Genomic DNA, 7,500 nt, shown 5'->3' with positions numbered 1-7,500 from the left:
TTAATAATTCCTTGCTTTACTTCTAAAGAAAGCATTTCCTTATTCCTTTTCTCACCACTATCACTATCACTTGCGAAACTAAGCCTTTTAGGACCCATGATTTACGTAAAATACCGTAAAAGGATGAACGTAAAAAATCACGATTAAAACACAGTTAATAGCAGAACACACAGGGCATAACCACACGAAGCCGACGAGAACAGAGGAATGTCCCAAGCCACGCTAATTGAGGGTTCCTCCGAGGTAGAAATGCTGCCTTCTATCGGCGGAAATAAAAAATACATCTGGCGCTATGAGTATTTACTTCGGGTGTCGAAAAAAAATTCAGGTGTGGAGTAGGAACATGTTCGAATTGTACTTCGCGTGTCGAAAAATTCGGATACAACCGGTACGACGAAGTGTGTCGAAATAAAATTCGGGTGTAGAGTCGAAAAATTGCTCGAATTTTACTTGGGGTGTTGGAAAATTCGGATGTAGATACGTTTGTGTGTAGAGGTTCCACTGTATATTGACCTTTTTCATACGCAATTCAATAAAAACATATAATGCAAGGATGGCATTGACTTCAAAGCTAATGTCCAAGTATTCAAAGGTTCTGGTGTGTGTGTGTATACAAATACACACACGCATGCACACACACCCACGAGTATATCACCATCATCATCATCTCCTACGCCTGTTAACGCAAAGTGTCTAGGTTAGATTTCACTAGTCGTATCTATATTGAGCTTTTAAATTAACTTCTCCATTCAACATATTCCATTTCACACTTTAAGTCCTCAGCCATGTTGGTCTGGGTCTTCCAACTCTTCTAGTGCCTTGTGTAGCCCAATTGAAAGTTTGATGAACTAATTTCTTTTGGGGAGTGCAAAGAGCATGCCCAAACCATCTACTCTTTCATCCACATATGGCACTCGAGTAATCTCTATTATAGTTTCATTTCTAATCCTGTCCTGCCATCTAACTCCCAACATTCTTCTGAGGGCTTTGTTCTTAAATCTTCAAAATCTGTTGGATATTGCTTTATTGTCATAACACGACTCATGCCCATACTTTAGCAACGATGTCACTAAACTGATATATAGACAGATTTTCATATCTAATTTTAGGTGATTTGGTTTCCAAATTTTACTTAACCTAGCCATTATCTGATATGCAATTTTTCAATCTTTCATTAAAATCAAATTCTAAAGACTGTATTAGATACTGGAGATTACAGTTCGTAAATATTTGAATGAGTCTACCTCATTAATCCTTTCTCCTTCCAATGATATTTCATCTTCCATTGCACACTCCGTTCTCATCATCTGTCTTTCTTCTATTTATCTTAAGCCCAACCTCGTGGGATATTTCAAGCATTCTGGTAAGCAAGCATTGCAAATCCTGTGGTTTTATGCTAATACTGTCAGGACAGCGTCATCAGCATACTCTAGGTCAGGTAATTACCTATTATAAATCCTTCTCCACCTGTTCTACGCATTACAAAATCCATGAGAAGGATAAACAACATAGGTGACAATACATTCTCTTGGAGTACTCCAAGGATGCCAGAGAACTTCAAATCATTCATTCATTCATTCATTTGGGGTACTCCACTCTTGGCAGGAAATTCATTTGATAGGACACCACTAACATTAACTTAGCCCCTGCTATGCTCATGAATAGACTTGATCAAATTTACATATTTAGGAGGTGCACACTATCACAGGTTTTTTCATAGTTCACTGATATATACATGATTTGAGAGAGAGAGAAAAAAAAAACATGAGTTTAGACACACACATACTTCCTACACCATCTCAATCCCAAAGTCTACTGATAATAATGACATTTATTTCTCAACTGCATCTTCTGAATATTGTAAAGTAGAAAGTGAGCGTATGTTACCTTGGCCTTTACAACGTGTTCTTTTATTTTTGGATCTTTTCATATTTCATGTCGCATGACCTCTCCCTTTCTCTTCCTCTTTCTCTCTGCCTCAGAAGTATTTGTCACCAGAAAGGCTAAATCCTCTGGCTTCTCCCTCCTTTCTTTTGGTAAAGCCCAGGCAGCTGAATGGCGAATTTTTCATGCCTTTGCAGGTCACCTAGGTCTCTCTCTCTCTCTCTCTCTCTCTCTCTCTCTCTCTCTCTCTCTCTCTCTCTCTCTCTCTCTCTCGTATGACGAATTTTTCATGCCTTTGCAGGTCACCTAGGTCTCTCTCTCTCTCTCTCTCTCTCTCCTCTCTCTCTCTCTCTCTCTCTCTCTCTCTCTCTCTCTCTCTCTCTCTCTCTCTCGTATGACGAATTTTTCATGCCTTTGCAGGTCACCTTGGTCTCTCTCTCTCTCTCTCTCTCTCTCTCTCTCTCTCTCTCTCTCTCTCTCTCTCTCTCTCTCTCTCTCTCATATGTACTCATGCACACACTCCGTGCGTATGTAATAACTTACGATTAAATTAAGAGATAATAGATTGAAAATCTACTAAAAGAAACTTGTTGGATAAGGAATTAAAATTATTTTGTATTTATATAATAAAAATAATTAATCTTGACTTTTAGGGACACAGAAGAATTAGACAATTTATGATATTAAACGCAATGTGATTATATGGGCATTAGTAACTTATCGAAATAAGCATTATCTTTAATGCTGAAACTTTTTCTGAAAATATCTGCATTCAAAATTACCAGTTACATCTATTGATCAATAAAAGAGGAACAATATGGATCAATGTAATAAAGATAAAAAAAATTCATTAAGATGAAGTTTCGTGTACGCAAAATCTTTTTCAAATGAAGCTACTCTTTACAAGTCTGTAACGCCTGAAATTAAGGAAAAGGAAAATAAAGCTATACTGGATATTCATAAAACGATATATTATTTCATAATTAAAGAAACTGAGGCAAAGGCCAAAAAAATGTTGCAGAAGTTTCGCAAAGGCATAATCGACATAAAAAGCCATCGGTAGAAATAGTAAAACTTTAATCATTTATTCGTTTAATGTAACGCACGAGAGCTAAATAATTGGTCATACAATTGGACACGGGTTACTCTGCCCACATTGTGTAAAATTACGAGAAAATGAGAATAATCAAGTTTCAGTATAAAAATTCTATAATAATAGACGGATAGATTACAAGGAAAGCAAATTGGAAACCGACAAATATTCGGAAGATTTCACAATACCAAGAATACGGATTTATAAATACTAAGAGTCGAATTGGAAGACCTGAAGCTTCTTCTTTTTTTTCTTTTTTTATGAAGGATTTATTATAATTATTATTATTATTATTATTATTATTATTATTATTATTAATTGCTAATAAAGGATGCCCAGTGAGGAGAGGAAACAATGGAAAATTAAATATTTTAAGAACAGTAACATTAAAATAAATATCTCCTATATAAACTAAAAAATAAACCTTAACAAAACAAGAGGAAGAGAAATAAGATAGAATAGTGTGCCCGAGTGTACCCTCAAGCAAGAGACAAGAAGGCTGGTGTAAACTTCCAGAGTAATACTGTATATAGAGTACAGAAAGCAGACCACTGCAATTATTTTGCAAGATTTTATGAAATAGCAATCACAATAGCAAAGTGTAGCTTCGCCATATATTAAAGAAATATGATACTTATTGTAAACATTTTTCTATTTGGAACCCTTCCATCATCAAAATAAAGGACTAAAGAAATTACTGTCACGTGTACAACATAACACTTGATTCTTCTTTTCCACAACTTGAGGAATCTCCACCGACTATACACATGTCAAGCACCTCTTTACCCAACCTCTTCATTGTGTTATGTAACAAACTTTCTAGTAGCCTTCTATTCACTCAACATTCTATTCTATTATTATCATTATTAATACCTAAGCTAAAACCCTAGTTGGAAAAGCAAGATGTTATAAGTTGCAACAGGGAACATTAATTAATCAAAAGATCAATAAAATAAAAAGTTGTTTAGTGTTTCAACTAATAAAGTGAAGTTTCATCATATTCTTTTACGATGCCTATGATAAAAGGCATTGGAGAGGGTGCATCAGGCAACCGACCCCTTAATATAAGGGTAACAGTGGGAAAGAAAGAGCTTATATATATATATATATATATATATATATATATATATATATATATATATATATATATATATATATATATATATATATATATATATATAATGTGTAATGCTAAGAAAAAGACTTTTGAAACTTGAAAATATATTAGACCAGTAGAATAATCTATCTCTCGATTACAGGTTATATTTAATAACCGAATAACAATAGTGGCGATAAAAGTAATAATCCTCACCAGGGAATATAGCCCAGCGAGGAAAGGAAATAATGAAATTAGCTACAAGAGAAGTTTAAGAACAATAATAACATTAAAATAAATCGTTCATATATACACCATTAAAGCTTCAAAATAATAAGATGAAGAGAAACAAGATAGAGTAGCAAGTGCTCCTGAAGCTGGTCAAAGTGTATTCTTCATCGGGTCCTATTTTCCTTCAGGATTGCATTGCTGTCTCTCGAGTGAATCACTTCCCTTCTTGCATCGAGTTAATCCTCTTACTTTCACGAGACGATTTATCTTGTGAGGAGTTTCAACGGATTCTTCGCAATGTGAGTTTTTTTGGCTTTAGAGTTATGGTGGCCGATGTGGTAACGTCCCTGATTGGTGAACGCCAAACCGGGGTTAGAGTCCCGCTCAAACTCGTTAGTTCCTTTGGTCGCTGCAATCTCACCATCCTTGTGAACTAAGGATGAGGGGTTTGAGGGAGCCATAAGTCTATCTGCTGTGTCATTAGCAGCCATTACCTAGCCCTCCTTGGTCCAAGCTTGGGTGGAGAGGGGGCTTGGGCGCTGATCATATGTATATATGGTCAGTCTCTGGGGCATTGTTCTGCTTGTTAGGGCAATGTCACTGTACCTTGCCTCTGCCATTCATAAGTGGCCTTTAAACTTTTAGTGATTAAACTGTTCAATTTTTACCAACGAAGATAGGAGGAGGTTATGTGTTCACCCTGTTTGTCTGTTTATCCCTAATTTTGTGAATAACTTCCCCAGTACGTTTCACTACTCCTAGAGTAGTAAAACGTTCAGGGATTAACTGTTGAGACGTGGAGGAAGTGATTCAATTTTGAAAGCCTTAGGTCAAAGGTCAAGGTCAAGGTCGAGCAAAAGGTGGACCGAATTAACGCTAACCTTATACCCAAGTTCGCACATGGTTGTAACACGGACTTCAAATACGCCTACGGTCTAAATTGATTATGGGAAAGGTAAGCTGGTTTCGAAAAATACGCTGCCGTGGCGGACGTCTGCATTTTCAGTTCTTTTCTAGTTTCCATTGTTTCAATAAACAGTTCTTTGCATTATCCTTACTTACAGCTTTTAATATATTTTTTTTCCTCGAAAAGAATTTCTGCAAATAATCTGCAATGTTGGATAAACGTAATATGTTTAACCATTACCACTCAATTAGTGTTTAGGATTATTTTTGTCCATAGTCAAAAGACAGGGATTAACTACAATGTGTCATGGTATGCGTCTAAAAGTGTTAATTTCTGAAAAAAATGTATTAATTCGTTTGCTCCGTATAAAAAATAAAAACTCCTGATAAACCATGTTGGGATCATTTTATCAGTCAAAACATACACACACACACACACACACACACACACACACACACACATATATATATATATATATATATATATATATATATATACACACAGATGAGTATATCGCTGATGTGTTGGTTACTATTAAACCAACATTAAGACGATACTTGAATTGATTAACTATAAATTACACCAACCAATTCTAGGATCTTTACAAAATCCGTCCAAAATGGTAAAACAATAAGACACAAGAGGACTTACGTCAAAGAGTCTTTGAAAAAAAAATCCATGTTCATTGCTTACGAACGTTCTTCTGGTAACCCAGTATATGCCAGTCGTGATATATATCAGGCTAGATTAGGATGTATCCTTGTAAATATCCTTACCACAAACTTTACCTAAGGTTCTTGGGTCCATGGAAAATTAGCCTACAGATCATGCTGGGATGTAGCTACGAAAGTACAACGAAAGAGGGCGGGCCAATGCGTGGTAAAGAGGCCACAACCCAGGGTAAGACATGGTAAAGAAGGTTACGTTAATTTATGATGTGTCCCCGTAATTTTCTAAACTATTTACGTCGAAAAATGCTTCTTACAACCTTTACCCAAGTCTCGTACACCGTTCCCCTATTACTGGTGGGATATGGTACGACATTAAAAACCTTGTGGTGGCCGATGTGGTATTATTATTACTTGCCAAACTACAACCCTACTTGGGAAAGCAGGATGCTATAAGTCCAGGGGCCCCAACAGGAAAAAAAGCCCAGCGAGGAAAGGAAAGAAGGGACAATCAGGAGAATCTGTAAAGAATAGGCCAGACTATTCGGTGTTTGTGTAGGCAAAAGGAAAATGAACCGTAACCACAGAGATGGATCCAATGTAGTACTGTCAGGACAGTCAAAGGACCCCATAACTCTCTAGCGGTAGTATCACAACCTGGCCAACCTACTACCTTGACTGGTGAACACCAGACTCGGATTCGAGCCCTGCTCGAACATAATAGTTTCTTTTTGTCGCTGCATCCTCACCATCCTTGGGGGATAAGGATGGGGGGTTTAGGGGAGCCTATAGGTCTACCTGCCGAGTTATTAGCGTCATTGCCTGGCCCTCCTTGCTCCTAACTTGGGTGGAGATGGGGCTTGGGTGCTGATCATTTGCATATATGGTCAGTCTCTATGGCATTGTCCTGCTTGATAAGGCAATGTCACTGTCCATTGCCTCTGCCATTCATGAGGGGCCTTTAAACCTTTAAACGGAAATAAACAACAAAGCTGTGGGCAACACATCCAAAACCATCAAGGAAACTATGGTTTTTATAGAAAGAAGCACAGTGATTGAAAACATACTTCTCCCTCACATACAGTCTCTTATTCAATTGAATAAAAAATGGCTTGTTGAGAAAGTCTTTTAAGTTTTTCGGTGATCAATTTTTACTGAAGAAGTGTTTTAATTCTTTCATCCTGCCTTGTTTCGACTATTGTTCTCCTGCCTGGTTTTCAGCTGGTGAATTATATAAATCTTTAATTTGTTGGAAAGGTACTTACGGTCTATTAGGTTTCTCAATGCTGATCTAGATATTAATATCTGGCACCGTCGTTAACTTAGTTCGTTATGCTTTTCCATAAGATTTTTCATAATTTTGACCATCTGTAATCAGATCTTCACGGACAATACCATCCTGTTCGTAATACTGAGCACGCAGTTAATTCTAACAGTCTAGCCTTCTCCAATATAATGCTCAATACTGCACAGTACTCAAGAAGTTTTATTCCAGCTTTGACCAAGTTGTGGAATAATATTCCTAATCATGCAATTGAATAGGTGGAACTTCAAAAGTTCAAACTTGCAACGAAAGTTTTTATATTGAACAGGCTGACGTAAGTCTCTTTTTATAGTTTAT

At 36.7% G+C, this 7,500-nt stretch overlaps 1 protein-coding gene across 1 annotated transcript in view; it reads right to left on the bottom strand.

Annotated features, from left to right (window-relative positions):
* Positions 1–7,500, bottom strand: part of LOC137628993 (uncharacterized) — a 324,656-nt gene that overhangs the window by 127,373 nt on the left and 189,783 nt on the right. The window lies entirely within an intron of this gene.

The sequence above is a fragment of the Palaemon carinicauda genome, chromosome 37, assembly GCF_036898095.1.
Source record: "Palaemon carinicauda isolate YSFRI2023 chromosome 37, ASM3689809v2, whole genome shotgun sequence".
In the NCBI taxonomy this organism is placed as follows: domain Eukaryota; kingdom Metazoa; phylum Arthropoda; class Malacostraca; order Decapoda; family Palaemonidae; genus Palaemon; species Palaemon carinicauda.
The sequence above is the reverse complement of the archived record's forward strand: the minus strand, read 5'-3'. Positions and strand labels throughout refer to the sequence as shown.